The sequence below is a fragment of the Chiloscyllium punctatum genome, chromosome 3 (genome assembly GCF_047496795.1).
Source record: "Chiloscyllium punctatum isolate Juve2018m chromosome 3, sChiPun1.3, whole genome shotgun sequence".
NCBI lineage: Eukaryota > Metazoa > Chordata > Chondrichthyes > Orectolobiformes > Hemiscylliidae > Chiloscyllium > Chiloscyllium punctatum.
The window spans coordinates 50,842,013-50,855,704 of NC_092741.1; the positions used below are offsets into that span (position 1 = coordinate 50,842,013).

A 13,692-nucleotide genomic window follows, 5' to 3' on the forward strand; every position below is an offset into this window, starting at 1 on the left:
TTAGAATTGCCTAAATAGCACCTTTAATACATTAAAGCATCCGAAGTGCAAGTTGTTGTTACTTTCAGATTGTTTGACTTCGTTGTCAGGCCAGACTTTTGTGGTATCATGGTCAACAGTGTGGTGCTGGAAAAGCACAGCAGGTCAGGCAGCATCTGAGGAGCAGGGAATTTATGTTTTGGGCATAAGCCCTTCATCAGAACTGAGGCTTGTGGGCCAGGGGGCTGAGAGATAAATTGGGGGTGGTGGGGGAAGATAGCTGGGAATGAAATAGGTAGATGAAGGTGGGAGAGAAGGTAATAGGTTGGAGATGAGGGTGGAGCAGATAGATTGGAAAGGTGAAGGACAGGTCAGGAGGGCAGTGCCAAGTTGGAGGCTTGGGACTGCAATAAGGTGGGAGGTATGGAAATGAGGAAACTGGTGAAATTCACATTAATCCCGTGTGGTTGCAGGGTCCCAAGGCAAAGATGACGAGTTCTTCCTCCAGGCGTCGGGTGGTTAGGGTTTGGTAATAGAGGAGGCCCAGCACCTGCTTGTCCCTGGTGGAGTGGGAGGGGATTTGAGATGTTCAGCCACGGGGTGGTGCATTTGGTTTGTGCAGGTGTCCCAAAGATGTTCTCTGAAACAATTCTTAAGTTGGCAACTGGTCTCCTGATGTCGAGGAGCCCACATCAGGTGCAATGGATACAGGAGATGACATTTGTGGAGGTACAGGTAAATTTCTGTCGGATGTGGAAGGATCCTTTGGGGCCTTGGATGGAGATGAAGGGGGGTGGTGTGAGCACAGGTTTTACACTGACTGCGGTGACAGCGGAAGTGCCAGGAGTGGGGCGAGGCTGGTGAGGGGTAGGGGGGTGGGCGTGGATCTGACAAGGGAGCCTTGGTGGGAATGATCTCTCCAGAATAGCTGATAGGGGTAGGAAAGAAAATGTATCCATACTGGTGCGGTCTGTTTATAGATGGCCAAAGTGGCAGAGGGTGATGCAGTATGTATGGAGATTGGCAGGGTGGAAGGTGAGGACCTGGGAAGTTCTGTCTTTGTTGCGTTTGGAGGGATGAGGTGCAAGGGCGGAGCTGTGAGTAGTGGAGAAGATGCGCTGGAGGGCATCGTTGACCAGGTTGGAGGGGAAATTGCGGTCTTTGAAGAAGGAAGCCATCTTAGATTTTCTATGGTGGAATTGTTCATCCTGGGAACAGATGCAGTGGAGGTGTTGGGAATAAGGGATGGCATTTTTACAGGAGGCAGGATGGGAGGGGGTGTATTCCAGGTAGCTGTGGGAGTCCGTGGGTTTGTAGTCGATGTCCGTAGTTAGTCGGTTGCCAGAGATGAGGATGGAGAGCTCCAGGAAGGGGAGGGAGGTGTCCAAGATGGTCCCGGAAAATTTGAGGTCAAAGTGAAAGATGTTAGTGAAATTGATGAACTGTTCAACCTCCACATGGGAACACAAAGTAGCACTGATACAGTCATCAATGTAGCAGAGGAAAAGGTGGGGAATGGTGCCGGTGTAGCTGCGGAAGATGGACTGTTCCACATATCCGACAAAGAAACAGGCATAGCTAGGCCCTATGTGGGTGCCTATAGCTACCCCTTTGGTTTGGAGGAAGTGGGAGGATTGGATGGAGAAGTTGTTAAGGGTGAGGACCAATTTAGCCAGGTGGATCAGGGTGTCTGTGGAAGGGTACTCGTTGGGACAGTGTGAGAGGAAGAAACGGAGGGCTTGGAGGTCTTCGTGGTGGTGGATTGATGTGTAGAGGGACTGGATGTCCATGTGAAGATGAGGCATAGGGGGCCAGGAAAACAAAGTCTTGGAGGAGGTGAAGGGTGTGGGTGGTGTTCCAAATGTAGGTGGGGAGTTCCTGTTCTAAGGGGTATGTAGAGATGAGTTCAGTGGGACAGCAGCAAGCTGAGACAAAGGATTGTTCAGTGGGACAGGAGCAGGCCGAGATAATGGGTCGTGGTATCATCACATGATTTGAATCTAAACACTGTACAACAACTGAACTACCCATTTCAAAAACAAAACCCTGTTTATTATCTTGAATAGTATACCCTGGTATGAAGGGTTATCTAATGGGAAAAGGTTGGACAAGTTGAGACCTTATCTAATGGACTTTAGAAGACTGAGAGATCATCTTATTGAAACATATAATCCTGGGGGTAATTGACAAGTGGAAACGGAATAGACTTTTCCCCTTTGCAGGAGAAGCTCCAATTAAAGTTCTCAATTTAAAAATAAGTGGTCTCCCTTTCAGAAAGAGCTAGGAATTTCTTTTACTTAGAGGATCACTAATCTGTGGAATTCTCTATACAGCAGTAGAGCAGGCAGGGTCATTAAATATTTTTAAGGTAGAGTTTTAGTTTCTAGACAAGAAAGTAAAAGAATATAAGGATAGGCAGGAAAGTAGAGGTAAGGCAACAATCATATCACCCATGATCTTATCAAACGGAGAGCAGATTCAAGGGACTAAAAGGCGAAAGTGAGTACTGCAAATACTCGAGATCAGAGTCAAGATTGGTGTGGTGCTGGAAGAGCACAGCAGGTCAGACAGCATCCAAGGAGCAGGAAAATTGATGTTTCGGGCAAAGGTCCTTCGTCAGGAGGCGAAGCTCCAAGTTTGTTTGTATGTTCATATTTAACGTCTGAAGTGTTTTTTTCCCCACAGAAATAACATTTCAAAACTCCCACAAATATTTACAATCACTATTACCATATAAACGATTTGGTTGCCATTACACGCTAATACAGTATTTGCTATGTTCTAAAATAGTTTCCCAGTCATCTCTTCAGTATCATGATTTTACAAACATTTAACCAACAGGCCACCTCCCAGTTTCCACTGAAAATATCAGGGGTCAGTTTACACAGCCTGTGCTCAGAAACCTGTAACACACCTTTGAATTTCTGGAAAACAACAGAAAGTTGTTAATGAAAATCAACATGAACATAGAAGAATTCCTAATTTGCTTTCTTTTTTCCTCCACTTTAGACAGTCTATCCATTACTGATTGTTCAACTAGGAGGTGTTTGCCACATTTCATAAGTACGGAGGAGAAAGTGAGGACTGCAGATGCTGGAGATCAGAGTAAAAAACTGTGGTGCTAGAAAAGCACAGCCGATCAGGCAGCATCCGAGGAGCACGAGAGTCGATCTTTCAAGCATAAGTAGAGCAGGCAGGGTCATTAAATATTTTTAAGGTAGAGTTTTGAAGGAGCGTTTTGAAGAACTCATTGCTGATGAAGAGCTTATGCTCAAAACGTCGATTCTCCTGCTCCTCGTATGCTGCCTGACCAGCTGTACTTTTCCAGCGCCACACTTTTTGACTCTGATCTCCAGCATCTGCAGTCCTCACTTTCTTTTATTGAAAAGCCATATCATTGACTTCAAAGAGGGGACCAGGTGCAATGAATCCAAGTAAGCTGATCATGTGAATCTAGAATGAATGAACAAGAGACAAAATAAACTTGATAGTCAATTCAGGTTTGGGAAATGGATGTTCCCTTAATTTCTGTGTCCTGACCTGTACTGCTTCACATGGGCAGCACAAGTGTTAATGTCCACATTAGGATGGAGGTGAACTTCACAGTCAATTAATGATGCCAAACTCTGCAAGGAGGTGGGAGATGTCAGTTTGAGCTGGAATATCAAAGTCAGATGGCAACCTGCTTCAGCTTAGCATAAAACAAAAGGAAGGAGTTCAGAGGCCCAGCAGCCTCAGAGATTTGGTCAAACAGCCAAGTAAACAATATTAAATGCAATTTCACTGCATAATTCTGGTGTCAAAACATCTCCTGGTTTACAAAAATAATTTCAATCTCCCTGCATTAAAAACTTGTTAACTACGCATGAACATGCACCTGGCTATTTAGTTTTGGCAATTTAACATTTAAAAATCACCTCCTGGCCTGTCCTAGTTTGTTTACAAGCTCCTTAAGGTGCCCAATGGATATTGGAATCCAGGGATGCTCTCCAGGAATACAAAAAAAGTCAAAACAACAGCACTTTTAAAAGGGAGAGGGACAGACAAAGGTCAGTGCAGGAGAGAGAAAGAAACCCACACTGCTGACAGCAGTGAACCTGTGCAGTTACTGCCTTTGCTGTTTGAATTCATGCATTGCTGGACATTGGAGTGTGTCTCAGAAACCTTAACAGTGAAATTCATAACTGATCTTAAAGGAATCAGTTTGGGAGAGGTCACAGCATAGAAACTGGTAAGTGAATAGCTTTAAGTACTAAATCTACAATAGTGAGTAGAGTGGGGTTTTTTAATTGATTATATGCTCTGTTGAGATATGTTTCTGAAGTCGTAAGTATTAAATTAGCCTGGAGCAGTGTTTTACAGAGGAATAAGATGGTATATTTTGTAGGTATGTAGATTGGGGCAAGCAAAAATGGCTTTTAGTAGAGTGATATGCTCTTCTGTCAGATGCGGGAGTTTAGGGAGAGATTCCACGTTACTGATGATTATATCTGCAGGAAGTGTCTTTGGTTGCAAATCCTATCCGATCGCACAGATCGGTTGTAGCTATAGTTAGAGACAATAAGGAATTTACAAGAGCAAGGGGGTGTAGGGCAGCACGGAGGCTTAGTGGTTAGCACTGCTGCCTCACAACATCAGGGATCCCGGTTTGATTCCAGCCTCGGGTGACTGTGCGGAGTTTGCACATTCTCCCTGTGTCTGCGTGGGTTTCCTCCAGGTACTCTGGTTTCCTCCCACAATCCAAAGATGTGCAGGTTAGATGAATTGGCTATGCTAAATTGTCCACAGTGTCCAGGGATGTGTAGGTTAGGTACATTAGTCAGTGGTAAAGGTAGAGTAATAGGGTAGGGAAATGGGTTTGGGTGGGCTACTCTTCAGAGGGTCGATGTGGAGTTGTTGGGCCGAAGGGTCTGTTTCCACACTGTAGGGATTCCAAGTGTGATGGATGGCAGTCATAGAAAGGGAGAAAAGCTGCAGATACAGTCACATAGATGGATTAACTCCAGTAAAGGTAAGAGAGGTAGGCAGGTAGTGCAGGAGTCTTCTGTGGCTATCATTTCCCCTCCCCCCAACTTACCCCAGTTCTAACCTTCCAGCTCAGCACCAGCCTCATGATTGGTCCTACCTGCCATCTTCCTTCCCACCTATCCACTCCACCCTCCTCTCTGACCTATCCCCTTCATCCCCACCCCCATCCATCTATTGTACTCTTTGCTGCCGTCTTCCCAGCCCCAATCCCCTCCCATTTATCTCTCCACCCTGCCTTCAGTCCTGATGAAGGGCTTTTGCCCGAAACGTCGATTTTCCTGCTCCTCAGATGCTGCCTGACCTGCTGTGCTTTTCCAGCACCACTCAAATCTAGACTCTGGTTTCCAGTATCTGCAGTCCTCACTTTTGCTCAGGAGTCTTCTGTGGCTATCATCATTTCAAACATAATAAGGAGAAAAATGGCGGTGGTGCCTGGATGGATAGAGGATGAGTGCTGACAATAAAACCCAACCTGTTGCTCCTCAGCTCATTCCCTTGTGCCAAAAGAGTTTGCTGTTTTGGAAAATGTAGGGAGTGACAGATTCTCAGGGGAATGTAGCACAAACAGCCAAGTTTCTGGTACCAAGACAGGCTCTAATGTAATGAGGGGTACGTCTGAATCCAAGCAATCGATTGTGTTCGGGGACTCTCTTGTCAGAGGCACAGACTGACGTTTCTGTGGCCATCAGTGAAAAATCAGAATAGCTTGCTACCTCCCTGGTGCCAGGATCAAGGATGTCTCAGATGGTGCTGAATGTTCTCAAAGGGGAGAGGGACCAGCAGGAGGTCATGTAAACATTGGAACCAATGACAGAGGAATAGAAAAGGATGGCATTCTGAAGGGAGAATATAGAACGTTAGGTAGGAATTTTAAAAAGATGTCCTCAAGAATAGTAACATTTGGATTACTCCTGGTGCTATGAGCGATTGAGGGTAGGAATAGGAGGATGGAGCAGATGAATGCATGGCTGAAGAACTGGTGTATGGGAGAAGGATTCTCACTTTTGGATCATTGGAATCTCTTCTGAGGTAGAAGTGACCTGTACAAGAAGGACGGATTGCACCTGAATTGGAAAGGGACTAATATACTGGCAGGGAGATTTGCTAGAGCTGCTTGGGAGGATTTAAACTAGTAAGGCAAGGGGTGGGAACCAGGAAGATAGCGAGGAAAGAGATCAATCTGAGACTGATACAGTAGAGAAAAGAAGCGAGTCAAGCCGTCAGGAACCAAGCAGAGAATAAGGTAGGACTGATGAATTAAACTGCTTTATTTCAATGCAAGGGGCCTAACAGGGAAGATAGATTAACTCAGTGCATGGTTAGGAACATGGGACTGGGATATCTTAGCAATTACAGAAATGTGGCTCAGGGATAGACAGGACTGACAGTTTAATGTTCCAGGATACAAATGCTACAGGAAGGATAGAAGGGAGGCAAGAGAGGAGGAGGAGGAGTGGCATTTTTGATAAGGGATAGCATTACAGCTGTGCTGAGGGAGGATATTCCCGGAAATACATCCAGGGAAGTTATTTGGGTGGAACTGAGAAATAAGAAAGGGATGATCACCTTATTGGGATTGTATTCATAGACAACCTAATAGTCAGTAGGAAATTGAGAAACAAATTTGTAAGGAGATTTCAGCTATCTGTAAGAATAACAGGATGGTACTGGTAACGGATTTTAACTTTCCAAACTGGGATTGCCATAATGTTAAGGGTTTAGATGGAGATGAATTTGTTAAATGTGTACAAGAAAATGTTCTGATTCAGTACGTAGATGTACCTACTAGAGAGAGTGCAAAACTTGACCTACTCTTGGGAAATAAGGCAGGTCAGGTGACTCAGTGTGGCCAGCAACCATAATTTTATTAGTTTTAAAATAGTGATGGAAAAGGACAGACCAGACCAGATCTAAAAGTTGAAGTTCTAAACTGGAGGAAAACTCATTTTGATGGTATTAGGCAAGAACTTTCAAAAGATAATTGGGGGCAGATTTTGGAGGTAAAGGGTCGGCTGGAAAATGGGAAGCCTTCAGAAATGAGATAATGAGTCCAGAGACAGTATATTCCTGTTAGGGTGAAAGAAAGGGCTGGGAGGTGTAGGAAATCCTGGATGACTAGAGAAAATTAGGGTTTGGTTAAGAAAAAGAAGGAAGCATATGTCAGGTATAGACAGGATACATCGAGTTAATTCTTAGAGTATAAAGGCAGTAGGAGTATCCTTATGAAGGAAGACAGGAGGGCAAAAACGGGACATGAGATAGCTTTGGCAAATAGGGTGAAGGAGAATCCAAAAGGGCTTTTACAAATACATTAAGGACAAAAGGGTAACTAGGAGGAGACTAGATCAGCGAGGCGGCCTTTGTGTGGAGCTGCAGGAGATGGGGGAGATACTCCAAATTCAATAGGTAGGTCCCTACAATGGGGAAAGGTGACAGATCTGTTCTTGCAGCAAAAATCTATCAAAAACGTTACCATCTATTGCTACTATATTAGTCGATAGAAAATGTACAATGTTAATTGCTCATCTTTGTAGCAGCTTCACATACATTATTTTTTTCAAACATGTCCAAATATGAAATAGGTGTCACAGGCCTAGTGCAGTGTTTCAGTTAGCCTCAGTGCAAGCTCAAAGCACATTTCATTTTCCACTTTGGACCCTGCAGCCTCAAGGAATCAACATTAAATTGAATAACTTTAGAACCTGATTCTATCCTTCCATGTTTTTGTCCGCCCCACAGCCTGTCCAGTTCCGACATGGGTTGATTTTTGCAGTCACCCAGTCCAAAATACTTTTTGGTGCATTATCACATTAGAGGAACCTCGATTATCTGGCATTTGATTACCCGCATTTCAGATTATCCAGTAAGATCGCAAGGTCCCAATGCTTGGCTACATTGTGTTATCTGGCATTCAGTTATCCGAACATTTGATTATCTGACAAAATACTCCCTTCCGTATTGTTCAGATTATCAAGGTTTCTCTGTATATGGGTTGCATTCAGCACAGCTAACCCATTTTCTCACTCTTCTCTCTCTTAGAATCAGAGATATATACAGTATGGAAACAGTTCCTTTGATCCAACTCACCCATGCTGACCAGATATCTCAATTTAATCTAGTCCTAGTCATTCAGTTATTTTTTTTTCCTGTCCTAGTCTGCTATCCATTATCTCCTTATTTACCTACTCCTTTAAATCTCTCTTTCTCTGGGCTCTGTGTCCACCTATCAGCTCACTTTCCCCTTCAAATCATATCCCCCTTCCAATCTTTGCCTTCAGCATTAAGTCCAGGTAATTCTCCTACAATGCCATAGTTGCGTTCTAGCAAAACCTTGCCTAACAGAAAATTGCTTAATATAAATAATGGGGCTTATGGGAAAAGTGGGTTAGGGCTAGGCCAGCAAAAGATATCATTCTCAATCGCTCGAAAATCACCCAAAAGTCTAACACAAAGTATAGCACAGCCTGAATGAAGTTTGAAATCATATTTATTAATGAAACAGAAATTTAACACAGGACATTCAAAAACTTTAAGAAAGCTATTCTCAGCAACATCTGCAGCTGACATTAGCACGTGTGCAGTATGACACAAAGACTGGTGCTGACATTGTGCATGCGCAGATTAGGGTTGAGACTTCGCTGTGGACTACGGCACACGCACAGAAAGGCAGGAAAACTGGTGCTGACATCGCACATGTGCATGGCAATGCGGAGACTTTGGTGCAGATATTAGCACATGTGCAGAACTGCACAGAGATTTAAGCGCATAAGCAGAATGGCACAGAGATTTTGGTGTGGACATCAGTACATGTGCAGAACGAAGGACCTGAATTGAATCCCTGCTGGAATTGTACTATTGCGAATAGAGGTAAGCCTTCTCAAAAATACCATTCCGTAATTCTTCAGCAACAGTATAGCCAAATCGCGCTGCCAAAATGTGCATTATTTCAGAACCACCTATACCAGTCTTTTCAAACTACAAACACTTCTGATGAAGAGTCACTGGACCCAAAACGATGCGTTTTCTGCCCATGGATACTGCCATGCCTCCTGAGTTTCTCCAACAATTTATTTTTCTGTTTCAGATCTCCAACATCTGCAGTTCTTTGTTCTATTTTTGTGTGAGAAATAGGCAAAATTCATCTTTCGATGCATGATTGGATTACCTGTAGGCAGGTGCTAACAAAAAAATTACTCTGCATCAATTTTTGTATGCCATGGAAATCAGTTTTACTTTTTAATCATAACAAATAGCTACCACAATTCTACAGGCATCGAAGAGTATGAGCAATATTTGTGAGGAGCTGGATATCATGAAGTGTTACTAGTTCCAAATGAAAAATGGGAACTGTTTATACACAGGACAATTGGTTGTTTCTCCTTAAAGACTTATGTAAAGAGTAAGTTTAAATGGACCAATGACTATGCCTAACCCAAACTAACCAAGTAAACTGAAACAAAAATTTTATTTGGTTTTATGCTTGATCGACTTATGTGCATTACATCTCCAATGAGACTAACCAGCTGAATGAAAACTCTCCCAACCATCTAATAGACTTTTTTAAAAAATAGTTTCTTGCATGAGGGTATTACTGATAATACTGACATTTGTTTTCCATGTACATCTGTCTTGACAAAGCGATGGTACACTGCTCATTTGAAGCACTGAAATCCATGTGATAGACATCATCTCATAATGTTGTATGGTAGGAGCTCTAAGATTAAGTCAATGAAAGCACAGTTAAATATGTCAAAGTCAGGATGCTGTGCATTGTGCAGGTGATCTGGTGAATATTTTAGTCCCTATGCTTCTAATTCATAGATTATAATTATTGAGAGATGTTGCCAAAGAAACTGTGCTTATCTGCAACAGTGCACTCTGGAGTACTCTCCGTTATCTGCAATGTGAATGACCTAATTCTTGTCATCCCTTATACGTAAGGGAGGAAATCGGGATAATCAGAAACTGAACCATTTGCCGCAAGAGTAGGTCTTACAGCTCTTCAAGCCTATTCTGCTTTTTCACATGATCGTGGCTGATCCAATCAAGAATCTGTCTCTGCCTTAAAAACATTTAAAGATTCAGCATCCACTGCCTTTTGAATTCCAAAGACTGAAAATCCTCAAAAAAGTTTCCTCATCCTTGTCTTAAATGGGCAACACTTTTCTTTAAACTATGACCCCTAGTTCTCCATCCTCCAACAGAGGTAATATCCTTGCAACATCTACCCAGTCAATTCCTCTCAGTATCCTGTATGTTTCAATTAAGTCATCTCTGACTCTTAAATACCAGAGGACACAGGCCTAACATGTCTAGCTTTTCCTCATAAGACAGCTTGCTCATGCCAAGTATTAGTTTTGTAAATCTTGTCTGAATTGATTTCAATGCATTAACTTCCTTAACTACAGTGACCAGTATTGTACACAATTTTCCAGATGCAGTAACACCAGTGCTGAATAACTAAAGTGCAGCCGTCCTACTCTTGCATTTAGTTCCTCTTGCAATAACAAACAAGTCTTGTAACTTTCACGATTTCTTGCTGTCACTGCATTGTGGACTAGGGCATTTAGATCCCTCTGCATCTCAGAGCTCTGCAATCTCTCACCATTTAGATAATACACTGTCTTTATTCTTTCTGCCAAAATGAAAAATTTAACATCTTCTCATAATGCATTCATTTGCCAGACTTTTGCCCACTCACTCATCCCATCTATATCCCTTTATAGGCTCCTTAAACCCCCTCCAAACTCACTTTTCTACTTATCTTTGGGACATTAGCAATTTCAGCAACCATAGCTTTGATCCCTTCATTCAACTAATTTAAATAACTTGAAAAGAGTTGAGACCCCAGCACTGACCCATGACACACCACTTGTGATATCTTGCAAACCTGAAAAAGATCCATTTATTCCTACCTCTGCCTCCTGTAAGCCAACCAATCATCTACCCATGTCAACACATCACACCCTACACAATGAGCTTCAATTTTCGGTAATAACCTTTAACGTTGCACCTTATAGAACATATAGAACATAGAACAATACAGCACAGAACAGGCCCTTCGGCCCACGATGTTGTGCCGAACTTCTATCCTAGATTAAGCACCCATCCATGTACCTATCCAAATGCCGCTTAAAGGTCGCCAATGAATCTGACTCTACCACTCCCTCGGGCAGCGCATTCCATGCCCCCACCACTCTCTGGGTAAAGAACCCACCCCTGACATCTCCCCTATACCTTCCACCCTTCACCTTAAATTTATGTCCCCTTGTAACACTCTGTTGTACCCGGGGAAAAAGTTTCTGACTGTCTACTCTATCTATTCCGCTGATCATCTTATAAACCTCTATCAAGTCACCCCTCATCCTTCGCTGTTCCAACGAGAAAAGGCCGAGAACTCTCAACCTATCCTCGTACGACCTACTCTCCATTCCAGGCAACATCCTGGTAAATCTTCTCTGCACCCTCTCCAAAGCTTCCACATCTTTCCTAAAGTGAGGCGACCAGAACTGCACACAGTACTCCAAATGTGGCCTAACCAAAGTCCTGTACAGCTGCAACATCACCTCACGACTCTTGAATTCAATCCCTCTGCTAATGAACGATAATACTCCATAGGCCTTCTTACAAACTCTATCCACCTGAGTGGCAACCTTCAAAGATCTATGTACAGAGACCCCAAGATCCCTCTGTTCCTCCACCTGACCAAGAACCCTACCATTAACCCTGTATTCCGCATTCTTATTTGTTCTTCCAAAATGGACAACCTCACACTTGGCAGGGTTGAACTCCATCTGCCACTCCTCAGCCCAGCTCTGCATCCTATCTAAGTCCCTCTGCAGCCGACAACAGCCCTCCTCACTGTCCACAACTCCACCTATCTTTGTATCATCTGCAAATTTACTGACCCACTGGAAATCTAAGTACAATACACCCATTGATTCCCTATAACTACAACATAGGTTATTTCTTCAATAAATACTAATAGATTTGTCAAACATGACTTGCTTTTGACAGAATTATGATGGCTTTGCCTGATTATCTTGAACATATCTAAGTGCCATGTAATAATATCATTAATGATTTTCGAACAATTTCCTAATTACAGCTGGTAAGTTAACTTGTCTCAGTTTTCTTTCTGTCTCTCCTTTTTTGAATAGAGCAGTTATGTCTGCTATTTTCAAAACCAAAGTAACAATCCCCAAATCTAATAAGTGTTGCAAGATTAAAAACACTAAGTACTATTTCAACTAAAATAAAACAAAGAACAGTAGATGCTGAAAATCTGAAATAAACGGAAGCAGAAATTGCTGAAGAAACTCAGCAGGTTTTGACAGCTTCTGAGGGAGAGAAAACTGAGTTAACTTTCAAGTCCTGTGATCTTTCTTCAGAACTAGATGCATCAATGATTTCAGGGGCTACTTCTTTTAAAGACCTGAGGATGAAATCCATTTGAAGCTGGGGTCTTGTCAACTGGCATTTCCAACATTTTCCCATGTAATTCCAAGTTTCTGGAGTTCTTCCCTCCCATTCAATTCCTTAATCACTGCTATTTCCATTCTCTCTAGGTGCATGGTAGCTCAGTGGTTAGCACTGCTATCTCTCAGCGCCAGGGACCGAAGTTCGATTCCTGCCTCGGGCCAGTATCAGTGTGTAGTTTGCACATTCTCCCCACGTCCGTGTGGGTTTCCTCTGGGTGCTCCAGTTTCCTCCCACAGTCCAGTCAGGCGAACTGACCATGTTAAACTGCCTGTAGTGTTAGGTGCATTAGTCAGAGGGAAACGTAAGGGAATGGGTCGGGTGGGTTATTCCTTGGAGGGTCGGTGTGGACTTGTTGGGCTAAATGGCCTGTTTACACACACGTAGGGAATCAAAGCTAATCATTAGGCGAGGACTGGAGATTAGAGTCTAGATTGGAGGGGTGCTGGAAAAGCACAGCAGGTCAGGCAGCATCCGAGGAGCAGGAAAATCGACGTTTCGGGCAAGAGCCCTTCATCCGGAATAATCTAATCATCCGGAATAATCTAATCACCATGCAATACATGAATGGCTCCTAATCAGGCTGCAACTTCTTCAACTAACTCGATGAACTATGAAAAAAATCCTCACAAACTGATAATGTTAGGTAAGTATGATCCAAAATAATCAATCCTGGAAAGTGTTCATGCAAAATTGATGTATAACAGTTCCCATGGAAATACCTTTTCCACCACCGTTTCCGCTTTCAGTTTCGGTTGGGGGCGGCCACGGCGCATGCGCCGACGTCAAACCTCTCGCGCTCCAAACCGCCCAGAGAATGCGGCTGATGTCGCACGCGTTGTCCTCCGCCCCGCTCATCGCACGCGCGCGAAGCGAAGCCCCGCCCCCCTCCTCCTCCAGCGGGCGCATTCCCCTTTCAGCCCCTCCCTCTAACCCTCCCGAAGCGGGGTTAACACGTAGGCTTACGCAGTAACGCTAGTGGCTGCAAGAGCAAGTCGGTCACGGTGCGTCCGGCTGCGAGGAGTTTATTGCGGTAGGTATTACCTGACCGTACAATGGGCAGGAGGTAGACGGGGATCGGTGGTCTTAAACAAGCTGCGTGGTTTCCCAGCCGAGGGAGGGTGGGGAGGTGGGTGGTTGGCTGGGGGAACGGATCAGTCAGAGCGAGGTGTACAAGCGTGGTGTGTGGCCTAAAGAGAAACTGAG

At 43.7% G+C, this 13,692-nt stretch overlaps 1 protein-coding gene and 1 long non-coding RNA gene across 2 annotated transcripts in view; one reads left to right on the plus strand and one right to left on the minus strand.

The window, feature by feature from the left end:
- Positions 1–8,476: 8,476 nt before the first annotated feature.
- Positions 8,477–13,348, minus strand: LOC140458508 (uncharacterized). The gene is made up of 2 exons (XR_011953502.1): positions 13,209–13,348; positions 8,477–9,185 (listed from the first exon to the last, which is right to left on the minus strand). It is a non-coding gene; the product is annotated as an uncharacterized lncRNA (long non-coding RNA).
- Positions 13,322–13,692, plus strand: part of ascc3 (activating signal cointegrator 1 complex subunit 3) — a 550,255-nt gene continuing 549,884 nt past the window's right edge. The window contains exon 1 of the mRNA XM_072553139.1: positions 13,322–13,519. The gene's annotated coding sequence lies outside the window, so the exon portion shown is untranslated. The remainder of the gene's footprint in view (positions 13,520–13,692) is intronic.